Raw genomic sequence first — 22,572 nt, 5'->3', positions numbered from 1 at the left:
CTTCCTGACAATATTAACAGCATCAGTTACGATCGCATTGACCTCCAATAAAAGTTTAAACTAAAGTTCTTTGTTTGTTCTACTTGCTTCCATACGTTCATTTTTATAAGGAATTTCTTACTGATGTGTTTTAAAAGATTTTAACTACCATGGAATTTCCACGGGTCCTGCTAGTTAGTAATATTTTATTTAACATTTTAATATTTACATGACAGAGAACAGATTACAAGTTTCATCTTTATTATTTCTCTAATTCTTTGCATGGTATGTGCAATTTAATGGCGTAAACTGATAGGCAAACATAGTTTAGAAAGTCGGTTAAACATTTTTATAGATTTCCGATTATTTCTTGATTGTATTTGAAAGATTAAAGTCTTAAGTGAATCTCTATATGGGGAAAAATTACACGTGAAAAAAGTTTATAATGAAAAAGTTGTCAAAATACAAATATATAACAAATAAATGTTATCAAAGGCAAGATAAGTTACTTTTCTACCTAACTGTATATGTTTTCAGTGTTTTTATTTAATGTAACATGTTTATTCAACTCGAGAAACGTACTGTTTTCACCGATGTATTGGAAAATTCAAAATGGCGCCCGACTCTCTCTTTAACACGGTAAGTTCGGGAAAAAGGTGGTATAAATTTAAAACTGGACAAAATACTGTTAGAAACTCGCTCAATATATGTTACCGTGACATAGGTTTACATATATTCGGTGGGTTGTTAATAGTATTTTGTCTAGTTTATTATTTATAACATTTTTCCGAACATACCGTGTTAAAGAGAGAGTCGGGCGCCATTTTGAATTTTCCAATACATCGGTAAACAATGTATGTTTTTCGAGCTGAATAGACATGTTAAATTGAATAAAAACACAAAAAATATATCCAGTTTGGTAGAAAAGTAACTTATTTTGCCTTTGATAACATTTATTTGTTATATATTTGTTCTTTGACAACTTTTTCGAATCTATGTGTACAGTAATACAAACCCGAAAATTTTTTTCACGTTAGCTTAAAAAATAATTAGTGAAGTAAAGTCTTGAAAAAAAAAGATAGATACTAACTTCTGTGTGTGGCTCTGTGTTAACCCATTCATAATTGGGATCGATCAATTTTTAGGAGCGAGATTGCAGGTGCAAGAAAAGTAGTAGAGTATCTGCAGGACCGTTAAAAGTACATTTAACGAGATCACCAATTAATAGTTAATAATTAAAGATGAATGTACAAAATGTATAACGATTAATAGAAGCTTTCCACCAAGGCACATCCTCACATGCATAAAATAAAAATATAGAAATAACTCCAGAAAATAACGACACTTGACAAAAAACTCCAAATCACTGTATTAAGATAAAATAACATTTATTTACGTGTTAGAAATATTAATTCAAATCGTTAAAACGTAAATGTTTTCTAGTAACGAGTGTTCATTATGCAGGCTTAGTTAAATGAGGATCTCGTGAGAATAACATGAAGTTTAAGATTACTGATTTTTATGAAGTGTCACACGTGACTTGAAATGAATGTGAATATTTTCTGAATATTTTTATATTAATTTTGTGAAAATATTGAATGAATACTACTAATCGTAATGTTCGTGAAATAGTAAAACTATTTTTAATTGTTAACATCTACAATGCTTTATTTTTATATAAAAAAGCAAACAGAAATTCATGCATTATTTTTAATTTAAAAAGACAATAATTTGTGATTTTAGTCATCATATCGGTGTCAATGGACACATGTATCCATAAAAATAAAACTGAGTTTTTAAAGAAAAGGAAATAATAAAATCCATTCAATAATTGATATTTTAAAGTTTATTATCCATTTTCATATTGAGTTAAATGAAATGCCTTCCCAAAAATAAACCACAATAAAATATTTAGTTTAAAATACAAATAACGATTTACTAAACGTTTTATTTACTGGATATTTTTCCAGCATTCACCGGAAGTCATTATATCCTCTAGTAAGTTCGATTTGTTTATGTTTTTTTATTCTTTTGGCAAATGTGTAGTTTAGCGGCGTAAATTATTTGACAGACAAAAAACTATAAATCGAAGCCGCTGTATTGCTTTTAAAATTTAGCCTATCTAATGTTTGACGCATTAGCCTTTTTGAGGCCAAATTTGGCACTTTTTTTCGCTCTTGCGTGGAACCATGGTCTATGCAAGAGCGTAAAAGGCCAATCTGGCAAACATTAGAAAGGTCAATGGTCCATGCAAGAGCGTAAAAGGCCAATCTGGCAAACATTAGAAAGGCCAATGGTCCATGCAAGAGCGGTACAATGCCAAATTTGGCCTCAAAATGTCCAATCTGGCAAGCCTTACACATTTTCAAAAAAGTTGGCGGCCTCAATTATTTTACATTTAGTTTAATAAAAAAAATGTTGAAAAAAAAATAAAAATTAAATTTTTTCGGGTTTTATTTCAGCCTTGGAATAATGTGTTTTATATAAAAAAAATGATACTAGTGCACTTATTGATCCGTGCAGAAATAATAACGTTATTATTTAGAAAGCCATTCTTAACATCGGGTGGAGAAGGTGTTTTCTATATAACCTATACTTAAACCTTACAATTTAAGGTAATCTGGAAGAAAAAAAGAGACTGTTCCCTCCGTTTAACTATAGGTGGCATTACTGTATGTCCACCCAGTTATGGAAACACAAAATGTATATAATGGCACCCTTGAAATAAAAATAAATGTTTTTGTTCTATTTTAATTTTAAACATGTGTTTTTTTTTTGTTCTTTTGCAAACATATATAAGTTTTTTTTTTTTTCAAACAAAATTAAGAAATAAGGGGGGATCCATAAAAAATATAACAGAAAAAAAAACGTTGATTTTTTTATTATAAGAGCGTAAGAAATACTTGCGGAAAAACTGTTGTACCCATAAATATGTTTAAAAGAAAAATATAGCAAAAACATTTAGTTTATGCTTGAAAAAAAAAAAAAAGTAAAAACAAAGAAAAAACGCAAAAGTAAAAAAAAAAATTAAATATTTGAAAACAAACAAGCAACAAAACGTAAATGTTTGGAAAAATAAAACTTAAATATGTTTGAAAAAAAAACAAACAAACAAAAAAAACAACATGTTTAAAATTAAAATATAACAGACATTTATTGTTATTTCAAGGATGCCATTATATACCCTTTGTGCTTCCCTGCTTCCGTAACTGGGTGGACAGACAGTAACGCCACCTATAGTCAAGCGGAGGAAACCGGCTCTCTCTTTGTTCCAGATTATCCAATTTAATAAATAACAAATATAATAAAACTTTAATTAACCTTGAAAATACTATTAAAAAAAAATAGTGCGGTTCAATAAGTGCACTAGCGCCTAAAAAATAAATAATTTTTTATAAATTTTGGGTACTCATGCAGAGAGTGATCCGTGCTGAAATAATAATGTTATTATTTAAAAAGCCATTCTTAACATGGGGAGGGTGTTTTGTACCTATTCTGTACTTTAACCTTACAATTGAATAAAAAAAACATGTCATAAAACTTTAATTAAGCGTGGAAATATGATTTAAACAAATAGCGCGGATCACTCTCTGCATTAGCACCAATTTTTGTCTGTCAAATAATTTACGCCGCTGAAATACACATTTGCCATCCTTTTACACATGCATATTGAGAGTAGATACGGTGAAACAAAAAAATGAAACAAACAGAATAAACAAAACAAACAAACATTGTTGAGAACACAAAGAGAAAATATAAGAATCGAGAAGTTATAAAAGGCTTTCCCCTTTTCATTTTTCTTCCTTTGAAGATTGTAATGCTGGGTATGGGGCAGCCAAACCAGCTGCCAACATTGCCCCGCTTTTTATTGAAACCAACCGAGAGCTCTTTTTAGTATCCTTGCTGTTCCCTTCTGGATCTCTTTTGCACTTGGTCCACCAGGAATATTAGTAAGGTAGGACTTCAGAAAAGGCTGAATGGGGAGTCGTATGCGTAAGGAAATGAATAACACAGCTAAAAGTAAGGGGGTCGGGCAATCGGGCATGTGGGTAAAGAAAAAAAAAGTTCGTAGTTAAGATGAAATGATATTAAAAAAAATAACGTTAAAAATATTAAAAAGTGTCTTTAAGAAGGAAATATGTTTCTTACCGGAGATGGCTTAAAACGAAATGTTGGGATAGAAAAGTTGCTGACTACAATTACGTTAAAAAACGACCCTGGTGTCTAACTCTGCCCCGTGAGAAGGCATAGTAAATAGGTACAATTAGGGAATAAAACACCGGGCAACCTGCCGGTGTCGAGTCAGGGACAACTCTATAAGAAAATATGTCTGGCCAAGGGAGATAACTATTGAAGGGACTAAACGGAGAGGCATAATACATGCAAATTCTACAACTATTTAAAAAAAAAAAAAAAAAAAAAAAAAAACTTCTATAATTATTGTAATTTGTTTATATTAAAAAAGTTTTTTTTTTTATTGTAGAGACGGTTTAAAAGTTAATCTTGGAACTTAACTCTACTGTTTTGTAAGTGAACTACTTTTTAATTTCATCGATTTCGAACTTTATCGTCACTTTAAAAAATATTTGTGTATTTCTGATTTCATATATATGGTCAATGTCGAGTTTCTTTCCAACTCTTTAAAAAAATTAAAAATGACGACTTTTAAAGGTTTTCAGTGTTGTTAAAAACGAATATCATATTTAAATTTGTGTGCAGATAATTAGTTTTCATGATATGACGAAATTACTTTTTCAAAAAGTGGTGGAGGGTCGGCTCTTAGTAAAAAAACAGCGCTCGTTTTCGGGGGTGCTGAAAACGAATATCACAGTTAAATTTGCTTTATGATATGAAGAAATTACTAGGTGACCAGAAAGTGGTGCTGGTGCTCATATTTCGTTAAACAGGGGAGATAACCGTCTCCGATTCTTATGAACTGTGGTGGCCTGTAAGCGACAGAATTAATGTCTCTTTCTATTGCTGACTGTAAACAAAAGTTAGTAAAGATGGGCCACCTTAGGTGAAAAAAAATCCCATTTCACTTATCAGTTTTTGCCGATAAAAAAAAAACAGTCAACGAATTTTGCATTTTTTTTTCTCTTAAAGAAATGTTTTTGATTTAATATATTTTATTTCTTCTTCATGGAGTGAATTTTTTTTAAATATCTAAAAAAAACGCTGAATGAAATAGAAATAATTGTCGTAATTAAACGAAACTTTTTGTGCAATATAACAAGATTATAAGGTTTCACTTAACAATAATTCAACATGGTTTTAAAAAAAGGTTTTAAACGTTGGACGTTATAGGTAAATTTGCAAATAAGTGTTCTTTTTTGTTTTAAATTAGCTTATTTCATTTATTGGTCTGTTTTCTTCAATTTGTGATATATAAATTTGAGGTGAGAAAATTAATTATTTTAATTTTAATTGACATTTCAAAATGGGGGGGTGAATTTTAAAAAATATCCTTGTCTAGAAGATTATATTCGGTTTATTGGAAAGAGCATAAAATTTCACATTGAACCTGAAAATGTAAAAATTGAACCAATAGAAAAATTTCGATAGATTTTTAAGTGAAAAAATTGATAAAAAAAAAAATAACTCGCAAAATACAATTAATTACATTATGTAAACAAAATGGCTGCATGAACGCGCGAAGGAACTTTGTAAACACTGTTTTTTTTCTTTTTAGATAAAAAATCATATTTCTATTATTTTTTTAAAAACTTTAATAATTTATTTTGGAAGTATATTCCATAAGGGAAACAAACTTTAAAACGAGAAATTACGAGTTTTTTATATTTCATTCGCAGTTTTCTGTTAGGGATGTCAAAATTCCCAAACATTCTGACACACCTAGCGGTTTACAAAAAGCATACTTTTCTTTTTTGTACTTTTTTCATTATAGAACTTGTGTATGCCGTAAAAAACAAAAGTATGAAAACAGTATTAAAGAAGATAAAAGAGAAATTGTTGAATGTCTATACATATATATATATATATATATTATGATAGTTGAATGTTATATATATATATATATATATGCGTATATATGCGTATATATACATATATACGTATATATACATATATACGTATATATACATATATACGTATATATATACATATATACGTATATATATACATATATATATATACATATATACGTATATATACATATATATGTATATATACGTATATATATACATATATACGTATATATACATATATAAATATACATATATACGTATATATACATATATATGTATATATATCTATATATCTATATATCTATATATCTATAAAAGTGAACGTGTCTGTGTGTGTGTGTGTGTGTCTGCGTGTCTGTACATTTCCCTACGCAATAACCCTGTCAATTTTTAGTTTACAGACTCGAAATTTGATATACAGGGTACTGAGAGTTTGGAAAATCGATGTGATCGTTTTTGGCCAGAAATTTGGCGTCAAAGTTCAACGATTTGACCTTTAAGAACTCTATCAAACTCCTCCGACAATTTTGGGTCTACGCACTTGAAATTTTAGATATAGGTTTCTTGTACGGGTTTTAGCCTGCCTTCCTACTACCACTTTTTTTTGCTATCAACTGCAACAAAAGCATAGAGTACATTGCAAAGGCTACTGCAAAAAAGGTGGATTCCCTCTATCGAGCTAGAAGACTACTTAGACCTGAGAGTATCCTGTACGACTACAAGGCAACCATTCGCCCATGTATGGAGTATCGTTGCCACATCTGGGCTGATGCATCTACTTTTAGTTTTCCCCTCTTAGATGGAGTCCAAAAATCGGTCCCACTTTATCAACTAAGCTCCAGCCTCTGTCCTATCACCGACGTACATATCTCCGACAAACCCGCTTAGCAATAAGATCTCACCCCTTCACTGTTGATGTTCTTAAATGCCAAAATGCTTGCTCTAAGAGTTTCTTCCCTCAAACAGCTAGACTTTGGAATTCCCTTCCTGCCACCTGCTTCTTTGGATGTACTGATATGCAGAAGTTTAAGTGTAACATAAACAAGTATCTTGTTAATCTTTCCTAGGCATGGCCCAAAATTGTAGTCCCTTACGTCCAAGTGGCGATATTCTTTGTAAGGGGTAAACATGAGTTAAAAATGTTATAATTCAAATTACCTTTGGTTCGTTAGCTATTATAAATATTGTAGTTAGCCCCCTTGACGGGAAGTAGCTGTTCCGCCATATTAACTCGATCATATGAGATCACGTGTATTAATTTGAAGTTGATGAAACATTTATCAAAGGCATTCCTGTTTTCTCTTCATTCTTCTTTACACAACACTAAATAATATTAAAAAACAATACTACAATCAGTTCATGCAAATTGCCATCAATTCCAGGAGTTCCATAGGGTCAGAATTGAAAACAATTGTTATACATTTTCTATATTCATCTTGGTTTATTTTTAATCAGTTCATATACATGTCACGTTAGTACAGTGGTAACGTCACCAGCTTTGAATGCTACAGTTTTGCTTTCGGCTTCGATTCGAGTTAATGACATTCGATTATTTTGTTTTATTACTTCTAACATCACGACTATCATATTATATACAAAATCTGAACAAATTAAAATATCATATTTAAGAGTATTTTATGAACGGGCAGTTATAAAATAAAATGGATTTTCTGGAATCTTGGGCTTAGGTAGAACTTATGTGCGACGCGTTGTCTCTTGTTTTGATTGTGCGAAACTTTTTTTCTTTTTTTACATGGTGTTCACCACTTATCAAGGCCCATGGGCCACTCGAGGCTAAGGGTTAATAGGTATATATTAGTCATTGTGATTTTAGCGTAGTAAACATTAGTGGGAATGTTGTAACTTGGATTACTTAGGGGACGGTTCAATAAGAACTTGTTTACGTTGGACTTGAAGACAATCAGATTGTAGTCAGCTGGAAAGCAGGCGAACGGATTTTTTTTCCAAATAAGGTGTCCTTTTTTTCTTTTTTTTTAATATTCAATATCTTAAGACTATTGCCACTTTATGAAGCCGACGTGAAAGTTTTTTATTTATAACTTTTTTTCACGTGTAATTTTTTTCCATATTTCATTATAACTTGTGACTAAACTCTCGCTTTGGGGGGGTAATGAAGCTTCTTTTTTTAACAATCATTGAGTCTTTTTTCTTAAGAATTTGTTTTACTAATTTTCTTGGAAATTAATATTTATCTTTCAAGGGATTTTTTTCATTTTTACAGGGAATTTATTTAATTTCTAAATTTAGCTGAATTTGTCAGTTTGTGAAGCCGACGTGAAAACATTTTGTTTTAAACCTTTTTTTTACGTGTAATTTTTTCCCATATAGAGATTTACTTTAGGCTTTAATCTTTCAAACAGAATAAAAAAATAACCGGAAATTTATATTAAAATAAACATGAGAAGGCGGCTTTCAAAACTATTTTGCCATATCAGTTTCCGCCATTAAATTGCACATGCATAGAGAATTAATAAAGATGAAACTTGTAATCTGTTCTCACTCATGTAAATATTAAAATGTTAAATAAAATGATATTAATTTTATCCGTGATATTCACCAAATAAATCGGCTCTATTTCGAAATGATTATTTTTTCCTCTTCAATTTTGCTTTCTGCGAACTTGCTCTTCCGTTCATCATCTTGAATGTTAACTTGAGTTTGTAAAGTCAATCACATTTGAAAAATCGTTTCCTTTATAAAAGCAGATAAAGTTAATCGAAAGCAGATTATAAAACAAAAACGTAAGTATTACTACATGAATTTAGTATCGATTTTTGTGCATTTGCAGAATACGTTAAAAATGTAAGGGAGATAACTACATTTATTAAACGAATAATCCTAATGAAAATGTTGATTTATCGTTGAACATTTTTTCGCTGTCGATTGTTTTTTTTTTCACTACTGACTCTAACATAAAAAAATTCTTGGTCAATTTTTAAAACGTGCCCAGCGTATTATAAATAAACCTCTCCATGTTTAGAACAACTTTCGGAATAAACACCCCCAACCTCCCCATATTAAGAACGGCTTTCGAGGTTGGGGTTAGGTGTTTATTGCAAAAGCTGTTCTTAACATGGGAAGGTTGGGGTGCTTACAAGATGCTGGGGCACGTCGTAAAAATTGACCAACTTCTTTAACGCTTACCCCCCCCCAAAAAAAGAAAATTTTAATTTTAAATGTTTTTCAAAAGGGTAAATGTTACCTTAAATTTTTTTAGAGGTCGCTGGCAGCGAATCTGATAGTCAAACCCGATGCAAATTTACCGTTTGCCTGGTACGAAATAGTAGTGAGACGATTAATCGTAAGAATCGTGTACTTTGAGGGGTATCAGAATCGGAATCGCATCGTTAAAAAATACCTTAGATTTATGATTCTTCCATTACGATTCTCTTATATTTTTAAGTTGAACTGTTTGTTTGAAGTGAGATTAATACTCTCAGATATTTATGATAAAAACGTCATATAACTTTTCATAACATATTTAATTTGATGTACAAGAATTTTATTGACTACTTTAAAGGTAATCTTTATTTATCTTAATGAGTTTCGAAATTTCTTTGAAATTTTTTCTTTCTTTAATTCTTTGAATTAATTCATTTTTTTACTTTTAGCTTAACTTGCTTTTATATTTCACCATTTCGTTTTTAGTAATAAATGCTTCTCTACATTAAAAACCAACCTTGTGTCTAACGTAAAAGTAAAAAAAAAAATCTTTTCAATTCTTTGACTTAAATTTTTTTTTTTACTTTTAGCTTAACTTGCTTTTATATTTCACCATTTCGTTTTTAGTAATAAATGCTTCTCTACATTAAAAACCAACCTTGTGTCTAACGTAAAAGTAAAAAAAAAATCTTTTCAATTCTTTGACTTAAATTTTTTTTTTACTTTTAGCTTAACTTGCTTTTATATTTCACCATTTCGTTTTTAGTAATAAATGCTTCTCTCCATTAAAAACCGACCTTCTACACTTCTAAGTATGAACATTTTTATATATATGAATCTCTTCATAACACGAACATAGAACGCAACATCTCTCTTAATGAGACTCTCTAAGACTCACTTTTAATAAGACTTCCTAACAAACAATAACAACAATAACAACGAAATATAACAACAATAATAATAAGAATAATAATAATGAAACTATATAACACGATTGTCTTATATTTTTAAGTTGAACTGTTTGTCTGAAGTAAGATTAATGCTCACAAAAATGTATGATAAAAACGTCATATAACTTTTCATAACATTTAATTTGATGTACAAGAATTTTATTAACTACTTTAAAGGTAATCTTTATTTATCTTAATGAGGTTCGAAATTTCTTTGAATCTTTTTCTTTCTTTAATTCTTTAAATTATTTTTTTTTTAACTTTTAGCTTAACTTGCACCATTTCGTTTTTTAGTAATAAATGCTTCTAGATGTGTCCGAAATTTCGTGAAAATAGTGAATAATTCCATCCCATCTTTCCACGCTTATAATTCCTCGGAAAATGTAATTCAAGCCCTAATTTTTTTCAATTAAAGGAGCAAGGACCAGGGTTTCATTAAAAAAAAAACAAAAAAAAAACAACGTGTTTTAAAAAAAAAAAGGTTTTAAACTTCGGACTTTACAGGTAAATTTCTAAAAAACAGTTCTTTTTTTGTTTTAGATTTGAATATATTATTTATTGACCTTTTCTCTTCAATTTGTGATATATAAGACTTTGGTACATAAATTAATTATTTACATTTTAATAGACATTTCAAAATGCGAGGCTTGAATTATTCGACCCCATGTCTTTCCAAGCTTGTAACTCCTCGAAAAATGTAATTCAAGCCCTAATTTTTTTCAATTAAAGGAGCAAGGATCAAGGTTCCATTAAAAAATAAAAAAAAAATAACGTGGTTTAAAAAAAGGTTTTAAACTTCAAACTTTACAGGTAAAATTCTAAAAAAACACTACTTGTTTTTTGTTTTATATTTGAATATATTATTTATTGACCTTTTCTCTTCAATTTGTGAGTAAATTAATTATTTACTTTTCGGTGAGTAAATTAATTATTTACTTTTTAATAGAAACTTTAAAATGGGGGAGGCGTGAATTAAAAAAAAAACGTTTGTCTAAAATATTATATTCGGTTTATTGGAAAGAGCATAAAATTTCACATTGACCCTGAAAATATCGTAAAAATAGAATCAACAAAAAATTTTGATAGATTTTTAAAGTTAAAAAATTGAAAAATATTGAGTTGGAAAATTCATTACTGTTTAAAAAATATTTCTATTACTTTTAAAACAACTTTAATAGTTTATTTTGGAAGTATAATCCATGAAGAAAATAAACAACCCACTTTTAACAGAGAAATTACGAGATTTTTATATTTTATTCGCAGTTTCGTGTTAGGGGTGTCAAAAATTCCTACAGAAATTCTGATACATCTAAGCAATGCTTCTCTACATTAAAACCGGCCTTGTGTTTAACTTTGCCCTCGTGGGGAGGCAAGTAAATAGGAAGTAATATGGCGACTGAAAAACGTTTTTCGACCACCATAAAAGCATTACAATACATTTAAACCCTGAAGAATTTCTGCCATGCGCACTTGTTGTTCTAAGTTAATTAGCCACTACTTGTGTTTCAAACTTAAAAAAAAAAAAACGTTTTTCGACCACCATAAAAGCATTACAATACATTTAAACCCTGAAGAATTTCCGCCATGCGCACTTGTTGTTCTAAGTTAATTAGCCACTACTTGTGTTTCAAACTTTAAAAAAAAAAACGTTTTTCGACCACCATATAAGCATTACAATACATTTAAACCCTGAAGAATTTCCGCCATGCGCACTTGTTGTTCTAAGTTAATTAGACACTACTTGTGTTTCAAACTTTAAAAAAAAAAACGCTTTTCGACCACCATAAAAGCATTACAATACATTTAAACCCTGAAGAATTTCCGCCATGCGCACTTGTTGTTCTAAGTTAATTAGCCACTACTTGTGTTTCAAACTTTAAAAAAAAACGTTTTTCGACCACCATAAAAGCATTACAATACATTTAAACCCTGAAGAATTTCCGCCATGCGCACTTGTTGTTCTAAGTTAATTAGCCACTACTTGTGTTTCAAACTTTAAAAAAAACAACGTTTTTCGACCACCATAAAAGCATTACAATACATTTAAACCCTGAAGAATTTCCGCCATGCGCACTTGTTGTTCTAAGTTAATTAGCCACTACTTGTGTTTCAAACTTTAAAAAAAAAAACGTTTTTCGACCACCATAAAAGCATTACAATACATTTAAACCCTGAAGAATTTCCGCCATGCGCACTTGTTGTTCTAAGTTAATTAGCCACTACTTGTGTTTCAAACTTAAAAAAAAAAACGTTTTTCGACCACCATATAAACATTACAATACATTTAAACCCTGAAGAATTTCCGCCATGCGCACTTGTTGTTCTAAGTTAATTAGCCACTACTTGTGTTTCAAACTTTTAAAAAAAAAACGTTTTTCGACCACCATAAAAGCATTACAATACATTTAAACCCTGAAGAATTTCCGCCATGCGCACTTGTTGTTCTAAGTTAATTAGCCACTACTTGTGTTTCAAACTTAAAAAAAAAAACGTTTTTCGACCACCATAAAAGCATTACAATACATTTAAACCCTGAAGAATTTCCGCCATGCGCACTTGTTGTTCTAAGTTAATTAGCCACTACTTGTGTTTCAAACTTTAAAAAAAAAACGTTTTTCGACCACCATAAAAGCATTACAATACATTTAAACCCTGAAGAATTTCCGCCATGCGCACTTGTTGTTCTAAGTTAATTAGCCACTACTTGTGTTTCAAACTTTAAAAAAAAAACGTTTTTCGACCACCATAAAAGCATTACAATACATTTAAATCCTGAAGAATTTCCGCCATGCGCACTTGTTGTTCTAAGTTAATTAGCCACTACTTGTGTTTCAAACTTTAAAAAAAAAAAACGTTTTTCGACCACCATAAAAGCATTACAATACATTTAAACCCTGAAGAATTTCCGCCATGCGCACTTGTTGTTCTAAGTTAATTAGCCACTACTTGTGTTTCAAACTTTAAAAAAAAAAACGTTTTTCGACCACCATAAAAGCATTACAATACATTTAAACCCTGAAGAATTTCTGCCATGCGCACTTGTTGTTCTAAGTTAATTAGCCACTACTTGTGTTTCAAACTTTAAAAAAAAAAACGTTTTTCGACCACCATAAAAGCATTACAATACATTTAAACCCTGAAGAATTTCCGCCATGCGCACTTGTTGTTCTAAGTTAATTAGCCACTACTTGTGTTTCAAACTTTAAAAAAAAAAACGTTTTTCGACCACCATATAAGCATTACAATACATTTAAACCCTGAAGAATTTCCGCCATGCGCACTTGTTGTTCTAAGTTAATTAGCCACTACTTGTGTTTCAAACTTTAAAAAAAAAAAACGCTTTTCGACCACCATAAAAGCATTACAATACATTTAAACCCTGAAGAATTTCCGCCATGCGCACTTGTTGTTCTAAGTTAATTAGCCACTACTTGTGTTTCAAACTTAAAAAAAAAAACGTTTTTCGACCACCATAAAAGCATTACAATACATTTAAACCCTGAAGAATTTCCGCCATGCGCACTTGTTGTTCTAAGTTAATTAGCCACTACTTGTGTTTCAAACTTTAAAAAAAAAAACGTTTTTCGACCACCATAAAAGCATTACAATACATTTAAACCCTGAAGAATTTCCGCCATGCGCACTTGTTGTTCTAAGTTAATTAGCCACTACTTGTGTTTCAAACTTAAAAAAAAAAACGTTTTTCGACCCCCATATAAACATTACAATACATTTAAACCCTGATGAATTTCCGCCATGCGCACTTGTTGTTCTAAGTTAATTAGCCACTACTTGTGTTTCAAACTTTAAAAAAAAAAACGTTTTTCGACCACCATAAAAGCATTACAATACATTTAAACCCTGAAGAATTTCCGCCATGCGCACTTGTTGTTCTAAGTTAATTAGCCACTACTTGTGTTTCAAACTTTAAAAAAAAAAACGTTTTTCGACCACCATAAAAGCATTACAATACATTTAAACCCTGAAGAATTTCCGCCATGCGCACTTGTTGTTCTAAGTTAATTAGCCACTACTTGTGTTTCAAACTTAAAAAAAAAAAAGTTTTTCGACCACCATAAAAGCATTACAATACATTTAAACCCTGAAGAATTTCCGCCATGCGCACTTGTTGTTCTAAGTTAATTAGCCACTACTTGTGTTTCAAACTTTAAAAAAAAAAACGTTTTTCGACCACCATAAAAGCATTACAATACATTTAAATCCTATAGAATTTCCGCCATGCGCACTTGTTGTTCTAAGTTAATTAGCCACTACTTGTGTTTCAAACTTTAAAAAAAACAACGTTTTTCGACCACCATAAAAGCATTACAATACATTTAAACCCTGAAGAATTTCCGCCATGCGCACTTGTTGTTCTAAGTTAATTAGCCACTACTTGTGTTTCAAACTTTAAAAAAAAAAACGTTTTTCGACCACCATAAAAGCATTACAATACATTTAAACCCTGAAGAATTTCCGCCATGCGCACTTGTTGTTCTAAGTTAATTAGCCACTACTTGTGTTTCAAACTTAAAAAAAAAAAGTTTTTCGACCACCATAAAAGCATTACAATACATTTAAACCCTGAAGAATTTCCGCCATGCGCACTTGTTGTTCTAAGTTAATTAGCCACTACTTGTGTTTCAAACTTAAAAAAAAAAAACGTTTTTCGACCACCATAAAAGCATTACAATACATTTAAATCCTATAGAATTTCCGCCATGCGCACTTGTTGTTCTAAGTTAATTAGCCACTACTTGTGTTTCAAACTTTAAAAAAAAAAAACGTTTTTCGACCACCATAAAAGCATTACAATACATTTAAACCCTGAAGAATTTCCGCCATGCGCACTTGTTGTTCTAAGTTAATTAGCCACTACTTGTGTTTCAAACTTAAAAAAAAAAAGTTTTTCGACCACCATAAAAGCATTACAATACATTTAAACCCTGAAGAATTTCCGCCATGCGCACTTGTTGTTCTAAGTTAATTAGCCACTACTTGTGTTTCAAACTTTAAAAAAAAAAACGTTTTTCGACCACCATAAAAGCATTACAATACATTTAAATCCTATAGAATTTCCGCCATGCGCACTTGTTGTTCTAAGTTAATTAGCCACTACTTGTGTTTCAAACTTTAAAAAAAACAACGTTTTTCGACCACCATAAAAGCATTACAATACATTTAAACCCTGAAGAATTTCCGCCATGCGCACTTGTTGTTCTAAGTTAATTAGCCACTACTTGTGTTTCAAACTTTAAAAAAAAAAACGTTTTTCGACCACCATAAAAGCATTACAATACATTTAAACCCTGAAGAATTTCCGCCATGCGCACTTGTTGTTCTAAGTTAATTAGCCACTACTTGTGTTTCAAACTTAAAAAAAAAAAGTTTTTCGACCACCATAAAAGCATTACAATACATTTAAACCCTGAAGAATTTCCGCCATGCGCACTTGTTGTTCTAAGTTAATTAGCCACTACTTGTGTTTCAAACTTTAAAAAAAAAAACGTTTTTCGACCACCATAAAAGCATTACAATACATTTAAATCCTATAGAATTTCCGCCATGCGCACTTGTTGTTCTAAGTTAATTAGCCACTACTTGTGTTTCAAACTTAAAAAAAAAACGTTTTTCGACCACCATAAAAGCATTACAATACATTTAAACCCTGAAGAATTTCCGCCATGCGCACTTGTTGTTCTAAGTTAATTAGCCACTACTTGTGTTTCAAACTTTAAAAACAAAAAACGTTTTTCGACCACCATAAAAGCATTACAATACATTTAAACCCTGAAGAATTTCCGCCATGCGCACTTGTTGTTCTAAGTTAATTAGCCACTACTTGTGTTTCAAACTTTAAAAAAAAAAACGTTTTTCGACCACCATAAAAGCATTACAATACATTTAAACCCTGAAGAATTTCCGCCATGCGCACTTGTTGTTCTAAGTTAATTAGCCACTACTTGTGTTTCAAACTTAAAAAAAAAAACGTTTTTCGACCACCATAAAAGCATTACAATACATTTAAATCCTGAAGAATTTCCGCCATGCGCACTTGTTGTTCTAAGTTAATTAGCCACTACTTGTGTTTCAAACTTTTAAAAAAAAAACGTTTTTCGACCACCATAAAAGCATTACAATACATTTAAACCCTGAAGAATTTCCGCCATGCGCACTTGTTGTTCTAAGTTAATTAGCCACTACTTGTGTTTCAAACTTTAAAAAAAAAAACGTTTTTCGACCACCATAAAAGCATTACAATACATTTAAACCCTGAAGAATTTCCGCCATGCGCACTTGTTGTTCTAAGTTAATTAGCCACTACTTGTGTTTCAAACTTTAAAAAAAAAAACGTTTTTCGACCACCATAAAAGCATTACAATACATTTAAACCCTGAAGAATTTCCGCCATGCGCACTTGTTGTTCTAAGTTAATTAGCCACTACTTGTGTTTCAAACTTAAAAAAAAAAACGTTTTTCGACCACCATAAAAGCATTACAATACATTTAAATCCTGAAGAATTTCCGCCATGCGCACTTGTTGTTCTAAGTTAATTAGCCACTACTTGTGTTTCAAACTTTTAAAAAAAAAACGTTTTTCGACCACCATAAAAGCATTACAATACATTTAAACCCTGAAGAATTTCCGCCATGCGCACTTGTTGTTCTAAGTTAATTAGCCACTACTTGTGTTTCAAACTTTAAAAAAAAAAACGTTTTTCGACCACCATAAAAGCATTACAATACATTTAAACCCTGAAGAATTTCCGCCATGCGCACTTGTTGTTCTAAGTTAATTAGCCACTACTTGTGTTTCAAACTTTAAAAAAAAAAACGTTTTTCGACCACCATAAAAGCATTACAATACATTTAAACCCTGAAGAATTTCCGCCATGCGCACTTGTTGTTCTAAGTTAATTAGCCACTACTTGTGTTTCAAACTTTAAAAAAAACAACGTTTTTCGACCACCATAAAAGCATTACAATACATTTAAACCCTGAAGAATTTCCGCCATGCGCACTTGTTGTTCTAAGTTAATTAGCCACTACTTGTGTTTCAAACTTTAAAAAAAAAAACGTTTTTCGACCACCATAAAAGCATTACAATACATTTAAACCCTGAAGAATTTCCGCCATGCGCACTTGTTGTTCTAAGTTAATTAGCCACTACTTGTGTTTCAAACTTAAAAAAAAAAACGTTTTTCGACCACCATAAAAGCATTACAATACATTTAAATCCTGAAGAATTTCCGCCATGCGCACTTGTTGTTCTAAGTTAATTAGCCACTACTTGTGTTTCAAACTTTTAAAAAAAAAACGTTTTTCGACCACCATAAAAGCATTACAATACATTTAAACCCTGAAGAATTTCCGCCATGCGCACTTGTTGTTCTAAGTTAATTAGCCACTACTTGTGTTTCAAACTTTAAAAAAAAAAACGTTTTTCGACCACCATAAAAGCATTACAATACATTTAAACCCTGAAGAATTTCCGCCATGCGCACTTGTTGTTCTAAGTTAATTAGCCACTACTTGTGTTTCAAACTTTAAAAAAAAAAACGTTTTTCGACCACCATAAAAGCATTACAATACATTTAAACCCTGAAGAATTTCCGCCATGCGCACTTGTTGTTCTAAGTTAATTAGCCACTACTTGTGTTTCAAACTTTAAAAAAACAAACGTTTTTCGACCACCATAAAAGCATTACAATACATTTAAACCCTGAAGAATTTCCGCCATGCGCACTTGTTGTTCTAAGTTAATTAGCCACTACTTGTGTTTCAAACTTTAAAAAAAAAACGTTTTTCGACCACCATAAAAGCATTACAATACATTTAAACCCTGAAGAATTTCCGCCATGCGCACTTGCTGTTCTAAGTTAATTAGCCACTACTTGTGTTTCAAACTAAAAAAAAAAAAAAACGTTTTTCGACCACCATAAAAGCATTACAATACATTTAAACCCTGAAGAATTTCCGCCATGCGCACTTGTTGTTCTAAGTTAATTAGCCACTACTTGTGTTTCAAACTTTAAAAAAAAAACGTTTTAAAATAGTAAAAATACTAAAGCTTTTTTCGTTTTGGAAGGAAGGTTTCAGGCGCCCCTATTATCACAAAGAACCAGCTATGTAAACACTTTGCAATATTTTTCAATAATTATTTAAAAAAATTCTTTAAAATCAATTTTAATTTACGATTAAGAAATTATTTCTAAAATATTTTGTTTATATTTGCTTACATTTTGTTTTTCTGTAAAATTAAGAAATTAGTTTTAAAAATATCAATCGTCATTCAAAAGGGTTACTTTTCAGTAGCTTCACGAGTTGTTAACCTAAATTTTCTGAATGTTAGAACGAGGGTCGTCTGTGGGACCTACTTATCTAAGCTTCACTGATTTTTGTTATTATGATTTTATGTTCGTTTTTTTAATTTTTTTTTTTTTGATGGATATTTTTTTTACCAGAGTTTATGTAATTATTAACAGGAAAATTGGTGAAAACTAAAATGAAATCCGCGTGATTTTTAAATATTATTTTCAAGTTTAATTAAAGTTTTACGATACCCTTTTCTATTAATTAAACCACTGACCTAGGTTCTTTTTTTTTTTTTTTTTTGCTTGAATTTTACCATGATTTTTGTTATTATGATTTTATATTTTGTTGTTTTTTTTTTGTTTTTTTTTATGGATATTTTTTGGGGGCGGAGTTTATGTAATTATTAACAGAAAAAATAATGAAAGTCAAAATGAAATCTGCGCTATTTTTTAATATTATTTTCAAGTTTAATTAAAGCTTTACGATACCTGTGTCTAAAATAAAAATTTCTCGTTTGCATTAACTTTACGGACTTTTTTTTATTATTGTTTTTGTATTGTTTTGTTATTTTTAAAACAATTTTTTTTGCCGAATTTAACAAACAAATTGAAAGCAAAACAAAAAAAATGGTGCTTATGCACTTATGTTACCGTTATTTTTTTTTAATGATTTAAGTGCCTTCCCAATGTTTGAAGAGTTTCTAATCGTTTTTTAAAGGAAACTTGGTGAAAGTCAAAATTAGCACTTGTGGCGATAAACAAAAATAAAACAAAAAGCTTTAGAATGGAATGTCGTAGATCGAAATAGTGAAATGTTATTTGGTGCTAGTGCACTTACTGATCCGCGCTATTTTTAAATAGTACTTTCAAGTTTAATTAAAGTTTTACGATACCTGTTCTTATTAAATTGTTAGGTGAAAGTTCAAAATAGGTACACACACAACACCCTTCCGTTACCATGTTAAGAATGGCTTTCTAAATAATGTCATTATTTCAGCACGGCTCAATAAGTGCATGAGTACCTTTTATTTTCTTGAATAAAATAAAAACTACTCGATGAGAACACTACTCTTTTTGTTTTAATAATTATTTTTTATTCAAAAATAAAAATTTCAATTGTTCAAAACATGTTTTTTCCCCCAAAGCTTATTGGGATTTTTTTTAATTTCCATATTTTTTATGAACATGCTTTAAAAATGTTTCAAAATTATCTAATATTTTTCCACTTTTCATGTTATAAGCCTCTCTATACATGGCATCATCGTCATGAGACCATTTCATTTCTCATACTGATCCCGATATGTATTTCAGTCTTCTTTTAATACGAGACCAGTAGGCTTCAATATTGTTGATGCAAACACCAGTAAGCGGATCCACAAAATTTTGTGAATGGTTTAAAGTCCCGCGATCATAATTAAACTTGAAAATAATATTTAAAAATAGTGCGGATTCCATTTTGACTTTTACCAATTTTCCTGTTAATAATTTATATAAACTCCGGCAAAAAAAAAATTCCTCCAAAAAAGCACACAAAAAAAAACAGGTAAAATCATAACAAAAATCATGCGCAAATTTCAAGCCAAAATAAATTAAAAAAAAAAACAAACTTGGTCACACATGCAAAAATTCTTTCTTTGTAAAAATTATAACTTCTCCCCCAGTTGAATTTTTCCGTTGCACAAAAACTTTCGATTATATAATGGTATATTTCAAAACAACAATTCCACTGGAATCGGAATCGTACTTGGTAAAGGAATCGTTAATCAACATTTTCCTGGAGTCGGAATCAGAAACCAATTTAGGAATCGTCCCAACACTAGTCTGACCCCCTGGACCCTGGGATTATTTTGCGCTATTTCACCGCTTTCAGTAATGTTTACTTATAGTGACGTAAAATGTTGAAATAAGAAAGTTAAAAAGAAATATGGTTCATTTTTTTTTTTGCGTGTTACATAGTTTTTAAGGCTTATTAATTGATCTAAAAAATTAAGTTTTCACAAGTGGTTAAAAACATTTTACGTTTTTCGTTCTTTTGAGAGAGGATTCAATTGTAGAACTTGTGCAGTTTAACCGGTCCTTCTGCAGTTTAATAAACTGTATTTTTTCCGTGAGAAAGGCGTCGACATTTACCGAGTAGAATATCATTAAACATTTCACAAAAATGATGTTTACATTGGGGTGATTGAAAGGTGGGGGTGCTGATAAGTCACATCACTACACGCTTGCGCATGCGAACACATCATGTAATAAAACACTAGTGAAGGCAGTGAAATGGTAGAAAATAGTCCTGGGTTCCAAGGCTTCATACTATGCAAACAGTAAATTTGCGACGGGTTTGATAATCAGATTCGTTGTCAGTAGGTACGGGCAAAATAAGGGGACCTAGTTTTGTAAAACGATTTATCATAATTTTTTATAGGTTTGCCACTGCTTTTTAATTGTATTTGAAAGATGAGAGACTAAAGTGTATGTCCCAAAGGAAAAAAAATATTTGTACACGTGAAAAAAAAAAGTTATGAAAAATGTTTTCGCGGCGACAGCTAAATTTTGAAGTTAAATATATTTATTGTAAAAATCCTTTAAAAGATAAATATTAGTTTTCTGGGTCTATTTCAAAGATAATTAGTAAAGTCAAGTCCTCAGAAATATCGTAGAACTTAACTTTACTAACTATCTAAAATAATAAAAAAAAAAACTTGTTTATACATTTAATTCAATATCTTAGGACTTTACTAATTATCTTTGAAATAGACCCAGAAAACTAATATTAATCTTTTAAAAGATTTTTATAATGAATTTATTTAATTTCAAAATTTAGTTGAATTGGTTAACTCGCCGTGAAAACATTTTCATAACTTTTTTCTTCAAGTGTACAAATATTTTTTTCCTTTAGGAATTAACTTTAGTCTCTAATCTTTCAAATGCAAGCAAAAATTAATCGGAAACCTACAAAAAAATTATGATAAATCGGCTTTCAAAACAAGGTCCCCCTATTTTTGCCCACCCATTTTTACCCGTACTTAGCAATATATATCCGCAAGCCAGCTATCCTGCAGGTGATGTTGATTTTCTCACATGTGCTCTGTTACACTGCTGCAGAAAAAAATTTATCCATTCTTTCGATATTTTGTTAAATGAAAACAAATATGAAAATATATACGTATGCCTAGACATAAAAAATATATACATATGCATACATATAAAAAATATATACATTCATACATACATATAAAAATATATAATAGAATCTTATATAGAAATAAATATTTTATTTTACTTCATTCTTATTGTTTTAATTTGTAAGAAAAGATCATTTTTAACTTGACTCTTGTGTATTAGTAAAAAATATTTTTTCAATTGAAAGTAATGCTAATTTCTTTCAGAACTGATTGTGTTCCTTAGAAATTTCAAAAATTCATTTCAAGGTTGAAAAATAGTATTTTTATCTGATGTAGTCATATGAAATTTCAAGAAGATTTTCATCAGTTTTGTAATTTCACTATAATAGATATGAGGGAAAAAAACGAATGTACACATATTCAAAGTAGTCTCTCTCTATATATTATAACATTCAGATGACCTTGTAACGGATGTTGTAACCCAACATCCGATTTATGATTTCAGGTTGCGCATGCATACATTAACAAATAATCAAGGCGACAAAAAATGTATTGTTTTATAGTGTACGTTTTCAGCGTCCCAAGTATTTTTTTTTTACATTTAAATTATCTAAATAAACAATTGTAAATACTTTCTGCATTTCATAGATTTTTAAAGTTAGAAAAATTGAAAAAAAAATTTACTCGTAAAATTTAATTGATTTCATTATGTAAACAAAATGCCTTCATGAAGGGACTTTGGAAACACTGGTCTTTAAAAAATAAAAAAAATAATATTTCTATTATGTTTTAAACGACTTTAATAGTTTATTTTGGAAGTATATTCCATAAAGAAAATAAACAACCCACTTTAAAAAGATAAATTACGAGTTTTTTTTATATTTTTGGTGCTAATGCAGAGAGTGATCCGCGCTATTTTTTAAATCGTATTTCCAAGTTTTATTAAAGTTTTATTATATGTTTTTTATTCAATTGTAAGGTTAAAGTAAAGAATAGGTACAAAACACCCCCCTCCCCATGTTAAGAATGGCTTTTTAAA

The 22,572-nt window shown here is 30.2% G+C and overlaps 1 long non-coding RNA gene across 1 annotated transcript in view; it reads left to right on the top strand.

Moving 5' to 3' along the window:
• The first annotated feature begins 8,626 nt into the window (after nucleotides 1–8,626).
• Nucleotides 8,627–22,572, top strand: part of LOC145270535 (uncharacterized) — a 55,205-nt gene continuing 41,259 nt past the window's right edge. Inside the window, exon 1 of the long non-coding RNA XR_013865426.1 lies at nucleotides 8,627–8,728. This is a non-coding gene — a long non-coding RNA (uncharacterized LOC145270535). The remainder of the gene's footprint in view (nucleotides 8,729–22,572) is intronic.

Source organism: Euprymna scolopes, chromosome 46 (genome assembly GCF_053919585.1).
Source record: "Euprymna scolopes isolate OS-2025 chromosome 46, ASM5391958v1, whole genome shotgun sequence".
Classification (NCBI taxonomy): domain Eukaryota; kingdom Metazoa; phylum Mollusca; class Cephalopoda; order Sepiida; family Sepiolidae; genus Euprymna; species Euprymna scolopes.
The sequence above is the reverse complement of the archived record's forward strand: the minus strand, read 5'-3'. Positions and strand labels throughout refer to the sequence as shown.